Consider the following 19,157-nt stretch of genomic DNA (forward strand, 5'->3'; position numbering starts at 1 on the left):
AAAACAGCGCTTACTACAATAAAAGGCGTCTAGCAAGACCCATATTTAAAAACCTCCCCAAGAGGGGGACGGATGGCAGGCCCTATTAATATAAAGGGACCCTGATGTAAAGGAGCAAGAGGGGGCACTTCATTCAGTGGCTGGTCACTCCAAAGGCCCGGTGGAACAACTCAGTCTTACAGGCCCTGCGGAATTCACCAAGATCCTGCGGGGCACAGACAGCTGGAGGGAGAGTGTTCCACCAGGCTGGGGCCAGAGCCGTAAAGGCCCTGGCCCATGTGGAGGCCAGCTGCATCATTGAGGGGCCGGGGACCACCAGCAAGTTTGCCTCTGCTGAGTGCAGAGGCCGAGTAGGGACATATGGGTAATGCGGTCCCGAAGGTACGAGGGTCCCAGGCTGCGTAAGGCCTTAAAGGTCAACACCCACACCTTGAAGATGAAGTTGAGGCTGAGGTGGGCAGAAGAGAATGGGAAAACTCAGTATTATCTTTGTGAGTCTGGGGTTGTATTGTTCAGACTAAGAATGGCCACTAGTAGCCATGGCCTTCTGTGCAGTGTCTCAGGAAGCCAGCAGTTAGACAAGCATATTTGCACACAATAAAACCTACCCGCTTGGTCTACAGGAGCCTATAGGGCTAGGACTGCATGTTGGTTGTTCAATCCAGCCCTTCCTCCTCCTTCTGATGCTGGAGACCATCTGCCTAAAGCATGTTTGTCCAACCTTGCGTTGGTTTACAGCAGCAGCTAAGATTGTTTTTCCTCCCAAGCCAAATAAAAGTTGGCAAATTGTCACAGGATTTAATTTGTCACCCCTGCCCCTGCTGCTGTGCAGCAAACAGCTTGCTTAGGTGAACCAGAAGGTTAAGATTTTTTGTTTCCCCTGGGCTTGGCACTTTTCTGGGCACATTTGGAAGGGGAGACCTTCAAGAAAGGAGATTTTGCAGCCTTGGTACTCAAATGATTGATAATAACAGCACGTGTCTCTAGATATGTGTATGGAAGGGGAGTAGCCCTGCCCTTGGAAGGCAGGAGGTGATCCACCCTAACTCACCTCTCTGTAGCTGGGAGGAGATTGCATTTTCCCAGCTGTGTGCCAGTGGTGCATCTTACTTTTAATGTAAGGTGAAGTAGCAAAGCTCTGTTAACACATGTGGTCCGTGTTGGTGGCAACCTACAGGGCTGAGAACCCAAGGAGCTAGAGAAGTATAAAATCTTTCCTGGGGTGCAGCGGGCGTTCCATATTTAAAGCTCCCAGCAATTTAAAAAGACAACTCTTAATTTTCAGTCATGTAGGGGCCCAGTTCAGACTGGAACTGTGTTGCACAGGGAAGGTTTTTAAAGTTTTGTCCCCAGCATCATTTCTCTGGTTTGAAATAATCTATGGGGCAAGCAGTGTCTCCCTGGGTCTGTTATGATGAACGCACTGCAGGGAGAGATTCTGATCTCCCTCTGTGCAGCGTGTCTTGATCCAACAAAGTTGCAAGGGTAAATTTTTAAAAACACAATTCACACTTGCCTTGGCCCCCCAGTAGCTGTTGTGTCCCAGGGACTTAACAGGAGGCTCACAACTTCATACTGGCATCAAGCTGTTCAGCTAGCTCAGGGGTCTGCAACCTGCGACTCTCCAGACGTTCATGGACTACAACTCCCATCAGCCCCTGCCAGAACGACCAATTGGTCATGTTGGCAGGGGCTGATGAGAATTGTAGCCCATGAACATCTGGAGAGCCGCAGGTTGCAGACCCCAGAGCTAGCTAAAGCATCAGTGGCTCCTAAGACTGGAGTAGTTTAATATGTTGCTCTTGCAGATGTTGCTGGCCAAGCAGCCTGCTGTGTGTGTGTGTGTGTGAATGAGAAAGAGAGAGAGAGAGAGAGGCTCTGTTTTGAATAATTCAACCTAAAAAAACCTGTTCTACCCTTTATGTTGTCTGGGGAGCACCACAAGCACCGCTGTGATAAGCACACTTAAATCTGACAAGGTTCGGTTGGAGAGGGTGGTGGTGGTAGGAGAGAACCAGTCCAAACCATAAAAACCAAGGTGCATGAAATTTGTTTGTACATACAGCTAATAGGATGCCTTGACTGGAGACCTGAATAATCGGCGGCAAGCAGGATAGGAGGGAGAAGTAGCAGAGGCATTCTTCAGAGAAGTAACAAACAGACTGACAAGATACTGCTCATAAGTCACAGGGCACAGGTTTTTTGGGGGTGGGTGGGAATTAAGTGCAGGGAATGTACGTGAAGGGGGATTGATTGATCAATGTGAAGGGAGCTGTCCAAATGAAGAACGGGGTCTCTGGGCCACACTTGGAAGAACTTCTGCTACACTTTCCTGTCCTGCGAAGGTGGTTGTAGATTGCTGTGGCCAAGGGGTGGCCCATGAAGCTGGCTTGCACAGAATTGGTTGCAGTCGACAGTAGTGATCATCTAACAATAGGTAATATTGATCGTCATCTTTCTTCCTATCTCTGGTGTCTCAGATCCTTATCATTGGGCATACCACCTCCTTTGTGGAGAGCTGCCCTTCAGCCCGGGGCTCCTTTGTTGCTCTTGCGCAAGGTGGGCAGAGTTAACATCGTCTTGTTCGCTGTCAGGAGATGTCACCCAGGTAGCTCATTTCAGTTGTCTTGCGCATCACTGAGTTTGGAGTCCTGTGTGAGACAGACCCAGCTGTAGCTCACATTAACTTCTCTTCTCCCCCACTGTGCTTCCTGTCTGTGAGTGGGTTTGAGCTATCTTGCATGGGGGTGGGGGGGGGAGAAGTATTTTGATGCTGGATTATAAAGAAGTTAAAACGATATGTCACAGCAAATCATGAAAACGGAAGAGTTGTGCAGCAATCGAGAGCGTACAGTCGATCAGCTTGTGCTTGGACCCTTGCTGGTAAAATATGATCTTGCTGTTAGCGTTTTATACACCTGGTTTCCCTTGCAATGCAGTAAATAAGTACTGCCTGTTTGACAAGCAGATTTCAAGTGAAATGCCTCCTGGGAGTCCCTTCCTGCCTTGTTGACAGGTGTCTTCACTCATTCGCCATCAGGTTACCTAGTGATAATTTAAAAACGCTGGCTAATAATAGTGTTGTCCTCGGGCTGTGACTTGATTTCGAACCCCAGTCAGAAGCTAACGAAATTTATGTTTCTTGTGCCAATGGAAATCAGGTAACTTCAGAACTGTGACTTGTAATCCTATTTCCACTAGGGTTTCACTCTCTGGTTTGATTCAAGTCAGAGGTTCCTTCATCAGATACTAGTTGGAATGAAGATCTGAGTCAGAAGATGAGAGGGGTGTTGCAAAGAATGTAAAGGATGCAAAGATGTAATGATGTACTTTGCTTGATTAGAGCAGAGGAGAAATGCATGGGGGCAGAAAACAAGCATATGTAAAGAGATAAGAGTCCTGTGCCCCTCTTTTTAATGCTCTTCCAGAGTGCCATCTTTGTCTGCGGTGTGCACTCATCTTGACAATGAAAAGCTGAATCATGGAAAAACTTTGAGTCCCAGTTAAAGTGATCACTTAGTCATTTGGAATTTCTTTCTGAGCACCTCTGAATGCTGACTTTGCAATGCCCTGTAGGGTCTCATGGCGTGGGGCAAGATGCAAATAAGGGATACAAGTTGATTTTCTCTCAGCCCAGCCAAGAGAAGATCTCTGTTCTTGCGCAAAGGTTTTGCTGCAGCACAGAGCTGGGGCTTTTGTTTGTTTCTATTATTAAGGGCAATTTCTCACCTGACAGCAGGGGTGGAATCTTTCCTCTTCCCACCGTTAGCAAAAGTATGGGGAAAATGAGAGCTGTAAATTCTACATTAGCAGCATGACTGCCTGCTTCCTCGAGGGGGAAGTAAGAGTGCAAATTTTCCAAGGAATGATTCATTGTGATTAGCTTCTTCTGTGAAAATGGCTATAATTTAGGTGCAACAACCTGAGGTTCTATGCCAAACTTGTGGTGCTGCAGTCTTAATTCCTAGAAGTTAGACGCTACTGTGCTTTTTTGGGTGTTTTTTTTTTAAGTCTGGACTTTTTCAACTCTCGAAGCTGCACACAAACAGAATGCTAAGACTTCAAAGCTTTGCCTGCGGTTGATTTCCATCTGTATTTTACATTGTGTTCTTGCTGTACTTCAGGGGCAAAAGTGAAAGCTTGGGGCTCACTTAGATTCCACTGAAACAGAGGAAGCCTGGAGAAGGTGTCTGCTCGAGAGACAGGAGAAGGTGTCTGCTTGATCTTCTTCACTGTGCCCAAGAGAAATGGGGATTGGTGAGTGATCCTCGACCTCAAGTAGGTCAACAGGTTTGTGAGGTTGAGACATTTTCACCTGGAAATCCTGCAGTCGATCTTGGAATGCCTCCAGCCAGGGGAGTTCCTGCTATTGATTGACTTGATAGAAGCCCGCCTCCATATCGCGTTCTTTCTGGGGCCCAGGAAGTACCTCAGGTTTTGTGTAAACTATACCCACATGCAATTCAGGGCTCTGTCATTCAGCCTGTCATGAGCTCTCCACTGAGCATTTCCGCTTTCTCGAAATAGTGATTGTTAAAGGGATGGCAAGTCCATTCTGAACTGTCATCTTTCCTTCACTCATATCTGAGCCATTTTATCTTTACTGCTGTAATATTTGTTGTTCTTGTAGTGTCTCCAGTTGTTCTGCCTGACCTCTGCCTTCTCTAAGGTTGTTAGTTTAAGTTATGTTTCTGAGTAATCCCAAAATGTCCCAAGGTTGCAAAAACCCAATTCTCAAGATTATAATTCATCCTCAGAATAACCTCAACACATCAGTCTTTTGTCTTCTGTAGCCATCAAACAATTGTCACCCCAAGTCACAGATTCACCCTCAAGAGAATAAATGGCAGCTCCTAAGAGCTATTGGCCTTGCAATTGGGTGGAACTGCCATGTTTTAGAAGCAGGGTTCCTGTGGACCCCCCCCCCCCCGTTTACTTGGACAAATAAATGAAGGCTATGTGGTCTTCAGGGCCCGCTTCTTTGAAATAGCGAGCTGGCCAGCGCAGGGAACTCAGTATTGAATTTATCCTGAAGGTTCTTTCTACCTGAGGGTAAGGGGGACACTGTCACACTGGTGTACTCCATTTCCCATCACTCCCAGAGGCAGGACATAGGTGCAATTTCTACCTCTGCAGCCTGGGAACACCGCTCCCCCTCACTTTAGAGATATCTTCAGCTGTCTTTGCCATTATATTTGCCTCCATGCTTCTCAGTAGAGAAAACCAATTCTAACGCAAACCTTCTCCAAAAATGGGGCAAAGTGGCATGTTGCTTTCTTTGATTCTCATGTAGTTGGTCACTTTGAGAGTTTCTAATTCACTTTTCCTTTCCAACAATTGTGCGGTCTCGTTAGATAGGGAAGCACAGCAGAGAGGATGTGTGAGAATTTCTTCCTGAAATTGCTTGTTGGATATGAGAATTCTTGATTTTGCATTACCCACAGATTGAGGGATTGGCGATCCCCCACCCCCCGGCACTTTGCAATAACCCAAAGTATCCACAGCAAGTGGTTGATATTATAAGACTGGGTGAAGGACATGATTAAGGTAGAATGCAGGAGGCTGTATACCTCAAGCAGAAACCCTCTCCTTAAATCTGGCAGAGCGATCCCTAGAGAGTTTGCTTTTACAAGCAGTCTAAACATATGGTATTTGCTCAGTTTCTGCCTTAAAAAAAATCAAACAGGAATCAAAAAGAAACCCTCCCCCTTTCATAGAAACAAAGCAATTCCTTTGAGGTTAGTACTAGGAACGGTCTTCCACTCATGTGAGATTCCCTCTAACTGAATACTAGAACGAGGTGATCCTTGAATTTTGACTGTGAGAAGGGAGTCTAGGCCTTGAGTGTCTGACCCTGGGATGTTGTAAGTTGACTTGGAGCTTGCTAGCCCTTCGGCTGCAGAAGTGGAGGTTGAGGAGTGGTAGGAGCAAGCCAAGGTTATTGGATCATTCAGAGACTGATTTCCACAGTGCAATAAAGTAATTATGAATGCTGGATGAAAATTTGCTACAGTCTGTTTCAACGCATTATTGCCGTCTCCCTTCCTCCTTTTACAAAAACTCACGCTTGCCTTTTAAAAATATTGTTTATGGTTTTTTTTGCATATTCAAGGCATGCCGGCAGCAGCGCTTCCAACAGCTCAGTTTAAAGAACATTTGTTCAGTAACAAAGAGAGAAGAAACCCAGCCAGATGGATCCACCTTTCTTGCAGCTTTGCAAAAATAAAATAAGTCACTGTTAGCAGCCCAGAAAAGAAATTTGATTAGATTATCGTCAGTGTAATGCTGTGGGGAAAAAGCGAATGTAAGCAAGTTTGGCTGCATGGTTGCTTGATAGCTGTGGGTGACCAGGCAAAAGACTATTCAAGGCTCTTCTGCTAGTTCCTGTATTTTGCTTCTTGGATTTTGATTTGATTTTGATTTGAAATTTAATTTATAGACCGCCCTCCCCTGGAGGGCTCAGGGCGGGGTACAACATGGCCAGCGACAACAACAGCAATGCAACAAGGCCAAGCATAATAATACAACATTTGCACCAGACCCTGGCAATAATCCAACAACAGCTAAATATAACTAGCAATTTGTGGGAGGAGCCTTAGGGAAGGTGGGGCTTGGGGAGGGGAGGGGTCCCAGTGCATTATAACGCCGTGGAGTACACCCCACAAAACTAGAGTCCACCCCTTTCTCCAGGAGATCAGTCGTAACCCCAGGCCACATTGATAGCCCTATACATGGCAGCAGCTCCCTTTCACCAGCATCCGTTCAAACTGGGCTCACTCGTGTCAATCGTCCGCGCCGCTTATTTTCTGCTCGGCCAAAGCAGTGGGTGCAAATTTCAAACCGGCCTCCCGGGCCCTCCTCAAAAATGATCTCCGAGCTGCTTTCCTTTTTTTGGAATGTCAACGGCTTTATACATTATGCAGTAAAGCGATGGCTATATTGGGTAGGAAATGTCGATTGTTGTAGATTGAGGCAGGATCTTTTCAGTTGTCTGTGTTGATTGAATAGCTTAGGTAGCATTGTTCTGACATGCATTGCAGGGGTTTAGTTGCATGATACTATTAGTGCAAATGAAAATAGCAGCAAGTATTGTTCCAGAACTCTAGTTCCGGAACTTGGCCGCTGCCTCTGACTGTCTCCTGCTTCCCAGGGAAACATCCATATGCAAAGTACAAAGAGTTACCGATCCTTTTTTGGGGATTCCGTGTCATTTGAATATGAGCATATGTAAAGCAGTTCTACTGTAAATAGTATAGATGACATGATCTTGCTGCTTAGGGAGTTTCAAATATTGTTTGAACACAGTTGGTGCAGCCCTTGGTGGGGATGGTTCATAGTACTTGTGTCTTTAGTTGGTAAAAATGACAATCCTGTAACACTTTAATTCTGGTTCTGATTGATCCAGCGTTGTTGTTAAGCATGAAAGGGTGTGTGTATGTGTGTGTGGGGTATCTATACAGCTGAAAATGTGGCTAATATTTGGCCTGTCCTGCAGATTGCCCAGGTGTGGCCATGTGGAGCTGTTGGAGACCATTTGGCTCACTTCTGGGTCAGTGGTGGATCGCCTCATAGAGTGTTTGGTGACAGGAGTGCCTCATCTGCAGTGACACAGCTGGGCGGAGCGCCCACAGATTTGGTTGCCAGTGTCCAAATTTAACAAAATAGACAAAGACTTTTCACAAACAGATGAAAACGTAAGTGGAAACTGATAATCTAGAGGGTTTTTTTTCCTGGTGCTGTTTCCAGAATGAATTTAGTTGGCAATCAGCTTGCTTTTTAGTGTTCTCTTCTAGGAATGTGTACAAAAGGGCTCTTCAACCCTTCTGGACACACAGCATGGGAGCCAGTGAGCTGCATGCACCTTGTAGTGATGCATCATGAATAGAGGAAGTTAGAGTTATGACCACACTAGTGCAAAGGTGAGGACTGTGGGGTCAGAAAACATCACCTGGTGCTCAGTTTTTGTCAGCTCAAGGGAGAAGCCAAGGGGCAAAGTGACCCAGCTTTGCCCTCCTGCGATGGCCCTGTGACACCCTGGCTGTCTCTACACATATAGACAAACAGCCAAAAGAAGTGGTTCAGTAGGGACATACGACCCACTAGGCACAGGTCCACTATCCAGCCAAGGCTCTCAAACTCATGGGCTGAAGAAGCTAATTCAGCAGGAAGCAACGGAGTGGAATAAGAACTACCAGGAGACAAGGGCTGGATTCTCAATTCTACAAGAGATCCTCTTTAACATCTCACATATGCAACAAGAATAGAACTTTCCTTTTGAATCTATTTGTAACTACAAAGTGCTCAGATCTTTCCAATAAGGCGAACTTCAAGAGAGAAATCATGACTCGTCCTCGAACTGAGCACTAATACAGGCCAGTGCAATTGCAAAGCAGATCCCTAAAAATATACCACAGAACTACAGCCCCTCTCCATCCTCCTTCAAGACTCTCTGAAGCGCAACGAAGTCAGGATAAAAAGGTGCTCCGGTAGCATTTGCATGAGAAACTTCAAATCAGAGTGCTCACACATTACGCCTTCCTCCATCTCGCCAGCCCTCCTCTTCCTTCCTCGTTTCAACAGGCACTAAACCCTCAGAAATGCAGAAGATCATAAAAGTGTAAGAAGGGCTGCACAATGATAGATTACAAGGAAAATCCTCTCAGCCTTCATAATTACAGGCTAATGTTCCAGACAAGCAAACGCAGGAACGCTGAAGCCATGCATCAAAGTAAAAATCATATTTAGTCGCTTCGAGACGGCAGCAATTTCTCAATGCTGAAACCTTCCAAAGCAATCATATGAGACCAGACAACATCGAGGCCCTCCCCCTTGTTAGCAAGATGGATTCTTAACACTGAAATGTTGTCAGTGGGTTAGCAAGAGGCTTTCAGGAGATTAAGGTTATTCAACCAGCTGTGCATCGTATACCCAACCCTTGCCCAAAGAGCAGGATCACATGGATGGGTAGTGCACCACGTATGTGCCCATGAATTATTAGAAATAACACAATCCAAATGGATCCTTATTCCACAGCCTGAATAAATCTTCCTTAGACGAAGGCCCACTGACATTCTGCATGTTGCTTTTATGAGGTTTCACCAAACAGCTGGAAAAAGAACCCTGGCCAAATACTGGCAACCCCTTGGCACAAGCTTCAGCAGTGCCAGCTGTGACTCAACACATACAACTGTTCATGCAAATCACTGCTCATACTGCATCCTGGGCTTAACACCAGGATTCCAGGACTCATTAATACCGGGGTTTTCACAAAACTTGCTTTCAAACAGAGGGCTCCGCTTTGAATCCAGTAGAGCCAATGAAGATGCCAACAGTCGCCAGGGAATGTCCAAAGCACGTTCATTCTACTGGAGGCGGGGGACATCTTGATGGGTGTTTTCCAACTGGATCTCAGGGAAGCAGGAACTAGAATTCTGTCACTTCCTGTAGACCGGTTGGCGCCCACCCAGATCTCCAGTAACGTTCCTGCTTCATCCAGGGAAAGCAGCACTTCTCAGAGCTCCTGCTACTTTTTTCAACTTCCTTAATTCTCTTCAATTTTCCTCAATTCTTACCTGAATACCTTACTGCTTACTACTTTCACAACCAGGAGGTCTTTTCCTTGGTGAAAACCGGGATAACCTCCTTCTCCTCCCCCCCCCTCTACTTCTCCCCCCCCCCTCTGGAAATGGAGTGCCGCCACTTTTCTCCTCCTAAGGAGACCTTCTCTCGTTCCTCTGCTGAGAGGACGAGAGCCTCTACCGCCGCCTCAACCCACCAAAGCAAAGCGCAGACGACCAAGCCGGTAGGCAAGGTGTCTGCTAAGACGGTGGGAGGCGGCAAGAAAAAGGCGCGCGAAGAGGGGGCGGTCCCAGCGGCGCCTGCCGCGAAGAGGAAAAAAGCGGCTGCAAGCACCTCCGTCCCCTACAGGGACGGATCGAGTGCGGAGCTTCCCCGGACTGCGGGGAACGATCAAGGGCAAACGGCGACGGACCCGGGCGCGGCCGGGAGACCGTTCAGCCCGCCCAGACAACCCAGCGTCGCTGCAGAGGAGGAGGAGGAGATCGCCAGCGTCCCGGAGAGGGCCGCGGAGGGCGGATCTCCGTCGCGCGCAGCGCCATCTACTGGGGATCTGATGCAACAGCACAGGCAAGATCGCGACGGTGGGGGGGTAGACCTGGCCTCAACCTCAACCTTGGTCCCTTCCCAGCCCCTGCAGGGAGGCTGGCAACAGGCCTCACCAGAACAATTAGTGGAAATGTTCAGTAAGAGGATGAGGGAGGAAATTAGATACTACCACAGAACCCATCATAGAAGGGCTAGATCCATCTCTGTTTCATCTTCTTCCCCCTCACCCACCAGATCCAGAGGGACCAGGGCCGGCCCTTCCCCTGTCCCTTCCATATTGCCCGGGGAAGCATGCGTCAGTGAAGGGGAATGTGAAAACTCTGACCATTTCTCTGAGCCAGAGGAAATCCCCAGCGAACCCACTGACCCAATACACAGATTTTTCAAGGTGGAGGATGCTACCCTCCTCATCACAAAGGCTATCGCCGCCTTGGAACTAAAAGATCCTGAAGACGCAGTGGATTCTGCTGCACCTTCCTCTTCCTCTCAGAAACCCATTAAAGGTGTCCCCAGAGGCAAGACTGAGATTTTTCCAGATGATGACCAAGTCAAAAACTTCCTCCCCCTACCAGAATATTTCGAAAAGAGGATGAAGAAAGAGTGGCTCAACCCCTCTTCCAGCAAGGGTTTTCCCGCTAATTTCAAGAAACTCTATACCACTCCACCTCATCTACAGCGCCTCCTGCAGGTACCCCAGGTGGACGCCCCGGTAGCCTCTCTTCAGTCAGGAGGATTAGTCTCCCAAGATGGGGACGGATCCATTAAAGACCCATTAGACAAAAGATGCGACATCATACTCAAAAGGCTTCACGAGAACCTGGCCACAACAGCCAAAATCTTGGCTTCCTCAGCCACCATAGCCAGAGCCGGTATCGTATGGAGCCGTAGGGTTCTCGAACTCATTCCACCTGCCCAACAGGGGATCAGGGAAGGAGTAGAGAGACTTCTCCTCACCATTTCCTTCCTAGCAGACTCCAATTTTGATGCCTTCTTGACGACCTCCCGCTCTCTAGCCATGGCTTCTGTTCCCAGGCGCCTGGCCTGGCTACGCTCTTGGCAAGCGGACTTCCATTCTAAACAACTCATTTCTGGTTTTTCTTTTCAAGGCGCCTCTCTCTTCGGCCAGGAATTAGAACGCATCCTAGTGGAAACTCGGGATCACAAGAAGGCTATGCCCAAATTCTACAGGGCGGACCACAACTCCTCCAAGACCGGTTCCACCTTTCGTTCCCACAGAACACTGCAGAGATTCCCTAAGGAGGGCCGCAGATGGCAATCACAACAAGGGTTTCGAAGACGTACCAATAACAACAACACCAACTCTAACAACAACTTCAATCATTCCTTTCGTCCCCACTCCAAACAAGGCAAACCTTTCGGAGCGGACCGCTCCAACAAATCCTGACTATGTTCCTCCAGTAGGCGGCCGCCTCCATCTCTTTCAACACCAGTGGACGGGCGAGCACGTGGATCGTTGGACAAAGGAAATAATTCAAACAGGGTACGTCATAGAATTCGAGAAGATCCCTCCCCCTCGATTCCGAGCGTTTCCAGTCAACTCCAACCTCATCAAGGCCAGGAGAACGCAGCTGGCCATTCAACATCTGCTGACCATCAAGGCTATCGAGCCAGTACCCAAGCAGGAAAGATCCTCGGGCATATTTTCACACTTCTTCACCGTTCCCAAAAGGAACGGAGACTGGCGAGCAATACTAAACTTGAGGTTCGTCAACCAACACATAAGACTTCACCGGTTCCGGATGGAAACCCTCCGCTCGATAACCGAAAACCTGCGCCCAGGGGACTTCCTCACCTCTCTGGACCTCACAGAGGCATATCTCCATGTACTAATAAACCCAGCCCATCGGAAATTCCTTCGCTTCGCAGTAGGCCAGGACCAATTTCAATTCAGGGCCTTACCATTTGGACTCGCCACCGCGCCCAGAGTGTTCTCCAAGGTCCTCCTGGCCCCCATCACCCTCCTCAGACAACAGTCAGTCCACACCCATCCTTACTTGGACGATATTCTGATCCGGTCCAAATCCCACCAACAAGCCATCTCGGACGTAGCCAGGACTCAGGCAACCCTTCAGCTACACGGTTTCCTGGTAAACCTCACCAAAAGCCACACATCTCCTTCCCAACGCCTGGAACATTTGGGCGCCATCATCGACACCACTCAGAATGCGTTGTTTGTCCCACCGGCCAAGATCTACAAAATTCAAACCCTGACAAATTTCAACATATCAACCAAGAATCCTTCCTTACTCCAACTAGCCAGCCTCCTCGGGCTGATGGTATCGGTCTACGACATGACACAATGGGGAAGACTTCACGCACGCCCTCTCCAAGCGTTTCTAAGACCCCTGCAACACCAAATCATGGCCAAAAAGGACCGAACACTTGTCCTGCCAGTTCAACTAAAGAAACAACTCCGATGGTGGACATTCCGGAACAACCTGGAAAAAGGAAAGGTCTATCTTCACCTCTACCGCCCGGAGATCTTCACAGATGCCAGCCTGCAGGGATGGGGAGCCACATTACAGAACCAATTCGTACAGGGTCAGTGGACCAAAGAACAATCGAGCCTTCCCATCAATGTTCTAGAGACCAGGGCCATCTTCCTAGCCCTACAACACTTCCAACCCAGGATTCAAGGGAAACACATTCTGATCCGGACGGACAACACGTCTGCCAAAGCATACATAAACAATCAAGGCGGCTCGCGCTCCTCCCATCTACATCGGGAGGCGATGCAAATCCTGACCTGGGCAGAGTTACACCTGCAGTCAATCTCGGCCGAACACATCCGGGGACAACTCAACGTCACAGCGGACTGGCTGAGCCGCCAAACAGTCTCGGAGGCCGAATGGCAACTCAAACCAACCATCTACCAATTTATAACCCAGAATCTGGGTGTACCAGAAGTGGATCTGTTCGCCTCGGTCCACAACCGTCAGATACCAACCTTCATATCGCGCTTCCACCACCCAGAGGCCCTAGATGTGGACGCTCTAACAGCCCAATGGCCCAAGGCTCTCCTCTACGCCTTTCCCCCCACGCCGATCATCCCCAAGGTACTTCGCAAAATAATTCAGGAAAAGGCTCGGGTAATACTAGTAGCACCCTACTGGCCGCGGAGACCCTGGCTGTCGACAATAGTAGAGCTTGCAACCTCTCCAGCCCTGACCCTACCGACTCCACACGACATGCTGTCACAGGGCCCAGTCCTTCACCCGGACCCCGGATGGTTCCGACTGACCGCATGGTCCTTGAACGGAGAATCCTGAGAGATAAGGGGTACTCAGCGCAAGTGACGTCCACCATCCTGGCGTCCCGCAGGACTTCTACCAATAACATATACAATTGCTCATGGAAGGCCTTCGTGAGATGGTGCACCAAACACTCTGTTAACCCAGAATCACCGGACCTTCCCCAGGTTCTTCTCTTCCTCCAGGAGGGCTTTGAGAGCGGCCTTCGTAGCGCCACATTGAAACGTCAGGTAGCAGCTCTCTCGACCATCTGGTCCAATCACCACGGGTGCCCAATGTCAAAACACCCGGACGTTATCAGATTCCTAAAAGGAGTCCTTCAGCTTCAACCACCAGCCATTCACCGATTCCCATCCTGGCGTCTTCATCTAGTGCTCTCGGCTTTGACGTCTTCACCCTTCGAACCAATCCAGTCCATCCACATGAAGTGGCTACGCATGAAGACTCTTTTCCTACTGGCCATAACCTCAGCAAGAAGGGTTTCAGAACTCAGTGCCCTATCAGTCAATAAAGACCTTTGCATTTTTCACAAAGACCGTGTAGTCCTGAGGACGGATCCGACCTTCGTTCCTAAAGTTAGGTCAACATTCCACCTAAATCAGGACATCATTGTTCCTAATTTCTGCCCCAATCCATCCCACCCCAAAGAGCGCCAGTGGCATAATCTCGATGTTCGCCGCTCCCTCAAGGCCTTCATCATAAGGTCGGAACCCGTACGCAAGTCCAGCAACCTATTCATCAACATTGCCCCTCCTAACCTGGGGGGACCCATGTCCAAGGCCGCCATCAGCCGTACACTCAAAGCCTGCATAATCGAGGCCTACAAGGCCACAAATCAACCCATTCCACTAGGTATTACTGCACACTCTACACGCAGCGCCGCCACCAACGCGGCCCTTAGAAGCCAGGCATCAGTCTTAGACATATGCAGAGCAGCCACATGGTCTTCTGTATCCTCATTCGTCCGGCACTACAAACTGCATTCCATGGCAGCCGCAGAGGCTACCTTTGGTAGAAGGGTGCTGGAACACATCATTGGGGACTGATACGTACCCTCCCTTCTTAGGGACACTGCTATAGGAGGTCCCATCAAGATGTCCCCCGCCTCCAGTAGAACGGTCCATTGGTTACTTACCGAGAAGGGTCCTTCTACTGGACGGCAGGGGGACATCTTGGCCCTCCCGTGGTCGTCATCAGTCCCTAATTGCGTTCAGCACAGTTCTACGATATCTCACTTAGATTCAAATGAGCTCTGGTTGGCACTCTAAATGCCTCAGTTTTCTTCTGTCCTGTTGACTATTAACTGTTACTGTTACTTCCTATTGATCGAGTTCTCCCAGGTTGTGTTAAAAAAGGGAGAGCTTCCACTGCTTCATCAGGCGTCTACTGGAGATCTGGGTGGGCGCCAACCGGTCTACAGGAAGTGACAGAATTCTAGTTCCTGCTTCCCTGAGATCCAGTTGGAAAACACCCATCAAGATGTCCCCCTGCCGTCCAGTAGAAGGACCCTTCTCGGTAAGTAACCAATGGACCGTTTATTAACACCCACAGTGCCCATGTCTTGAGTCACCTGCTGCAACCAAGAATATCCCCTCCCACTTACTGACATCAATTAAAAAAAAAGCAGCCTTATGCCAGTCGGGGAACTTCCGTGAAGTTAAGATGTGATCAAAACAGTTTAGTGGTGGACTTCCTGAAGAACTGGACTGGAGATGCAAGTATGGGGGGGGGGGGGGGGGGGGGCATGCCTGACAATCCATGTTTTGGAAATTACGCACTGCAGAAATGTAACTCAAGAAAGCACCGGGGGACGTTTATACAGATATGCAGACACACACCACACACAAAAAAATACACTTCAAGCTTTTATCGTCATGCATGAGTAATCGCAAGCATACTCTCTCTTCCAGCACAAGCTTTTCTCCTTGCACGTGAAACCTGATGCACAGCCAATTGAGATCTTTACAAGGGCTCTCTGTACAACCAGAATTTCACCAGGTTTCTATTAAGCAGGCATGCAGGACCCAATTAAATCTATTCAGTACTCCCTCCAGCAGTCTAACCTCTCCCATGAGATAAACTGTAAGGCCTGCAGGTTCAGATGTAATTCGTGCAGACTGGCTAAATCCTACCATGTGCTGAACTGTGATGTAGCCCTGAGAGGAGAAATGAATGCTGGTGCATGGAAAACAGTTCAGGGGGTATTCCAAATCATTGGGTAATTCAAGAAAGGACAAAAAGCCTTTTAATACAGACTTAAGTAAAAAAAAAAAAGACTAGCTAATAATGAGGGAGTTGATCTAGCCCCTCCAAACCCTGCCGGTGTTTTCGTTGCACTCCATTTGCCTTGGTCTTAAAGAAAAGGGAATATTGCCCTTTAAAAAAATGTAGGAATATTCCACACGATGCTGCATTTCTGAGATCTTGCACTATGCGAGTTGCAAGTGTGCCTCTTTGCGGGTAAAGCTAGGTCTAAGTATACATGCTCTTTTAACAAATATTATTCTGGGGCATGTTGAGGGTTCAGTTTTTAAGGGGGAAAAATAGACTTCTGCCTTAAGAATGAAGTGGCTCTCAAGAATATACATACTGACCACCCCCAGTACATGCAAAAGGCTCCTGGATTTCAAGCTCTCAAGAGCAGAAGAGTTAATCGCACAATGAAAACCATGAAACGATCTACAAAGTTGCTATGCACATCCAATTTGACAATGAGAAGCCTGAGATCATAATAGTGCGATAGTAGTTGTGTCTACAGGACAATTAATTTGAATCAGAATTATTTCCAGAGAACTCCATCATTGCATACACCCTAAATCAAGATCCTCTTACATACACACAGTCAGGGCAATTAGCTGTCAGAAACATCGCGCAAGAATCCATTTTGCGGCTTCCCACTAGCTTCATTGTTCTGGATCTTGGTGCAGAAGGATAAACGACTGAATAATAAGCATGTTCTCATTTTGTCCTCTTTGGGTAATATTTTCCTATGGCCTCATGGCCAAGCATTGATTATGTAGCTTTGGGGTCAAGGTCAAAGGTTATGCTTTGAAGGAAGGGACTGTTGTGTTCAGACACCAGCTCTATGATCTCCTTCTTCCAGTAGCATAATGAGGCAAAGTGATGTGTGGGGCAGTTGTTTGGGGAATTTATGATACAGTGAAGAGGAGAGAGGCCTCCCCCTTCAGCCTATACTAAGAGGAAGGGATCAAGTCTCCATTTCACACATGAATAAGCAGCCTTAATCTCCTGATTACAAGAGCCTACTATACTGGGGAAAAGAGGGCTTTGTTGGGAGGGGGGGGGGAGTTCTGCAGAAATAGACCGCTCTTTAGAGAGAATGAACCCAATGTCTAAAATTAACGCCAGATTGTCTTCAGCCATAAATCTTGTTAAGCTCAGTCTGTGTAGGAAAGTATTTAAGGAACAAGGAGCAACACTGAAGAGGAGGATTCTTGCCCGGTTACCTAGGCGCTGTCGTAGAAATGATGCGTCGTCAGGCCAGGGAGCATCGACAAAAGGAGGGGGCTTTTGGGACCCCCCCCTTCCCAGTATCCATACTGCGGTAGTTCATAAAGTAACTGGTCTCTGGTGAGGTGAATAGGGCTGCCTTTCTGCTGAGCCCACTCTCTGCCCCTGAGGGTTATTTTGCTGACAAGATCTCTGTGCCTAAGCTTCCTGTGCATGTATATGGTTTCTGCCATTTCGTGCCTTTATTTCAAACATTTTTATGCTACCTTTCCGCCCAATAAGGCAGCAAACATGATTCAGTTAAAAACACATTAACTACCTAGCCAATAATGCGTTCCTTTATCACCTAGAACAAGTGTGCGTCACGCAGGAATATTAAATGTCCTTTAAAAAGGAGCTAAACAAAGACTAGGGAAAAGCGCTAATCTTTCCTTACTGAGTAGTTACACCTTCCTAAGCCCATTGTCTTCAGTGGCCTTGGGAGGGTGTAACTGTGCCTTGCGTCTGTTTCCAAAGAATTCAAGATGGGAGGGGGGTGGTCTTTGGTTTGTTCAGGGGTTACTGATGGAGAGAGTTGCCCTTTGAGGAACTTTGGGTGGGGGTGGGGTGCAGCTAGGTGGCCTGGGAGTGCTAGGCAGATATGTGGGTGGAAGTGCATGGTTTTATCCTTGCCCTTCTCCTGGAGGTGACCTCGGGCATCCTGATTGGGTGATTCCCAACTCATTCTCAGGGAGGCAGGACGAAGTTGTCACTTCCTAAAACTTGGATTCTCAACAGAGCTGCTGGACTACATGAGTAAGTCTCTGTGCTTGAATTTCACACCAGTATCAGAGAGGTCCGTGTTCAACAGTATAAGGCACTAGGTAGGATCATTCTGACCTGTATGCTGGTGTCTACTGCTTTGAACTGGTACATGAGCCTTAAATGCAGTATCTGTTCCTTACAAAAACAAATCAAAGTCCTTGGTTTAGTTGCAGAAAGTTTTAAGAAGGCCATGCTAATTGTGGAACAAGGTCTCTGTTTCAGATATCCCGAGTTTCCTTTTTGTGGGTCACCTTAAAATAGCTTCATCTAATTTCTGGGAATTTAAATAGAAGCCAAGTTTGTGGCTTCCCAGTAGGAAAGAAAGGTGGCAGAGGGTGCAAGAAATTTTGATGAAGGCTGGCAGAGGGTGCAAGAAATTTTGATGAAGGCTTTAAAGTCCCTGTGTGTGAATAATTTTCCATTGCCGTTGGAAGCTGCATTTAAAAACCCAAGATGACAATACCCAGTTCCTGCTTAAGCTTTTACTTTTTGAGACAAAATGTGCATGTGTGTATTTTTAAAACTAAATATATGGGGGATGATTAAGCTGCACAAATATTTGAAGCTTTGGCACAGCACTAGGACTGCCAGAAGTCAAATATTTGCTGTCGAAATTAAATCTTAGCCAAACGCGCTGACACTTCAGTTTGTCTCTCTGAAGGAGAGGTACTGGATAGAATCCTAGCAGTGCTGTGACTTCTTAAGAATAGTGCCTCAATGTTCTCTGGAAGGCTCCAATGTATTGGTGATGTGAATATTAAGTAAAAACCCGATTGCTATAAATAACTCAGTGGACAAACATTGATTTGTGGTGTCCTGATGACATTGCTAGTAACATGCAAAATTCATCTGAGGTTTGGTAGTACACACAGGGATGTATAAATAACTTCCTGCCCTTAAATCAAGCACACTGTCCCTTTTTGCCTGCATAATTCTCTTGCTCTGCTCTCGATTAAATGGCAGCTTTTTCTAACTGTAACTGAAAGTTTAAAGGTTTACGTTCATGTATTTTATTATAGAAAGTCAGTGGGTTCTCCCTTAAAAATGTGTAAGTGGGATTTTTCTGTAGGGGTGTGGCATGTTGATTACATATTTGGCTGCTGCTGTGGATATCTAAGAGGGTTTAGTCATATCAGAGTTTGTAAGGAACCCTGGCCAGTATGCTAAATCTCAGTGGCTGGGACAAAACCGGCGCTCCTCAATACAGAGTTTGAAAGCCTACGTTTAAATAGCAGAAAGTGCTGTTAAGATAGAAACTATGGTTTGCAATTTGGATTTAGCCTTGAGCTTGAAGAGGTTCCTTTTATTCTTCTCTCAGCTGTTAACATCTGTGCTGGAGAGGAACAGAGAGGGGACAGGCACACACTCCTGATAATTTGCACACCGTGGCTTTCAGGGAGCCAGCACGGCATCTGCATCAGGGGTTGGGATTGAAAGCTGAAACCCCGGTGATCTATTCTAAAGCCACAGGCTCCTGTTCCCTTG

At 47.5% G+C, this 19,157-nt stretch overlaps 1 protein-coding gene across 10 annotated transcripts in view; it reads left to right on the top strand.

Moving 5' to 3' along the window:
* Positions 1–19,157, top strand: part of RERE (arginine-glutamic acid dipeptide repeats) — a 302,330-nt gene that overhangs the window by 58,914 nt on the left and 224,259 nt on the right. The window contains exon 2 of one of the 10 annotated variants that reach the window (XM_048519247.1): positions 4,125–4,257. The exons of the other annotated variants lie outside the window; for them this stretch is intronic. The gene's annotated coding sequence lies outside the window, so the exon portion shown is untranslated. The remainder of the gene's footprint in view (positions 1–4,124; positions 4,258–19,157) is intronic. 10 annotated transcript variants of the gene reach the window in all.

This window comes from Sphaerodactylus townsendi, linkage group LG16 (assembly GCF_021028975.2).
Source record: "Sphaerodactylus townsendi isolate TG3544 linkage group LG16, MPM_Stown_v2.3, whole genome shotgun sequence".
NCBI classification, from domain to species: domain Eukaryota; kingdom Metazoa; phylum Chordata; class Lepidosauria; order Squamata; family Sphaerodactylidae; genus Sphaerodactylus; species Sphaerodactylus townsendi.